Source organism: Suricata suricatta, chromosome 5 (assembly GCF_006229205.1).
Source record: "Suricata suricatta isolate VVHF042 chromosome 5, meerkat_22Aug2017_6uvM2_HiC, whole genome shotgun sequence".
Lineage (NCBI taxonomy): Eukaryota > Metazoa > Chordata > Mammalia > Carnivora > Herpestidae > Suricata > Suricata suricatta.
Window position 1 is genome coordinate 79,048,719 of NC_043704.1, and position 1,680 is coordinate 79,050,398.

A 1,680-nucleotide genomic window follows, 5' to 3' on the forward strand; every position below is an offset into this window, starting at 1 on the left:
AGGATCAGGACTCAGGTCCCCAGACTTCTAAGCCTTCTCACTGTGTCACGCAGCTCTCAGGACGGCAGACCTGCTTCACGGAGAAGAGCTGGTTTACCAGCACAGCTGTAAGCTCTGGGACCTCTGCGGAGGTCTAGGAGTAAGGACTCCTGCCTCCTGCTCCAGGCTCAGGAAGCTGATGGTGTATGGGCTGATTATAGAGAGAAATTCGAGCATCCTCTGGGGGAATCTGGCAGTGAATCAGGAGACTCCAATCGATCCAGAGTGGAATATGAGGGGACATTGGAAACTCGGTGCAGTCGCCTTCCAGTGGGTATTGTGTTTCAGTAATGCAACATCAGAAAACTTAGTTGGACCATCCAATTCACTCCTTGATTATTTCCTAAACAATAAACTTAACATTGTAGAAGCTTGGAAAAAGGACTGGCCTTCGAGTCAGGAGATCTCTGTTTCACTCAAGTATTATATATTTCTGGCTCAGTGTGCTATTGGAAAAATTACTTAATCTCTTTGTTCTTCAATTTCCCCATTCATTAAAATGGGTAATACATCCTTCATCAGTTTATTGTAAAGAACAAATAAGAAAAAATGTAAGCCAGCCATGGTTTTCTAGACATTTGTAATACTTGGTAATGCCAGAGAATAGTCAAGCCTTAGTGATAGCAACTTGAGCAAGGAATTGGGGGAAATTAATTTTATATTAAAATAAGCACAAGCTCAGTCAATGGAGCATCTAGCTTTGGCTCAGGTCATGATCTCACAGTCTGTGGGTTTGAGCCCCACATCTGTCTCTGTGCTGACAGACAGCTCAAAGCCTAGAGCCTGCTTCAGATTCTATGTCTCCCTCTCTCTCTGCCCCTCCCCTGCTCACTCTCTGTCTCTTTATCTCAAAATAAAAAAATAAAATAAAATAAGCACAAGTTTATTATCAAGTAGCAAGCTAGAAGTGATTATAATTTAGAGATAAATTCCATCTTGACCCAAGGGTAGAAGGGGGCATGACTGATGCTCTATCTCCAAATCCTACAAGGTAGAATTTTATTTTTCTCTGCCATTGGCTGTTATTAGGAATACTGGATGAAGAATTTTGAGAAATGTTTGTCTAAATAGTCCATTCTTTTGATTTTTTTCTGTGTTATGTCCCTGTGTCAGTTTAGGTCAGTTAAATGGTATTAGTTCATATTCCGGTAGCAATGAGTTCACAATTTTTTTCCTAGTATCATGGCCTCAGACTTTATCAAGTGTCAATATGATAAATGATTGCATAGAGGATGATTCTGCATGGCTGCAAAATCACTTGAAGATCTGATCATGAGGTGGTAAGCCTCTTCCTCAAACCTCCTACCTAGGAAAAGGTCATATCCTCTGAAAAAATAGATATTTGTACTTTTGATCACCTAATAAAGGCCAGGTAGCCCATCACTTTCTATTTTTGCCATGGCAGTCAGGAGGCTCAGAGCTATTTTATTCTTACATTTAGTAAAAATTGTTCATGACATAATTAACTTCTTTCATTCATACAATGGCAGGTCCGTATATTTAACCATCTGGTGTTTTACTATAAGCCTTCCTCAGTTTTTTTGTTTGTTTGTTTGTTTGTTTTTTAGAAATAGAGTATCAGTGATAAAGAGGCTGCTTCTGAGCTTTATTCCAAAGCAAGTGGAAGAGATACTCAGACTC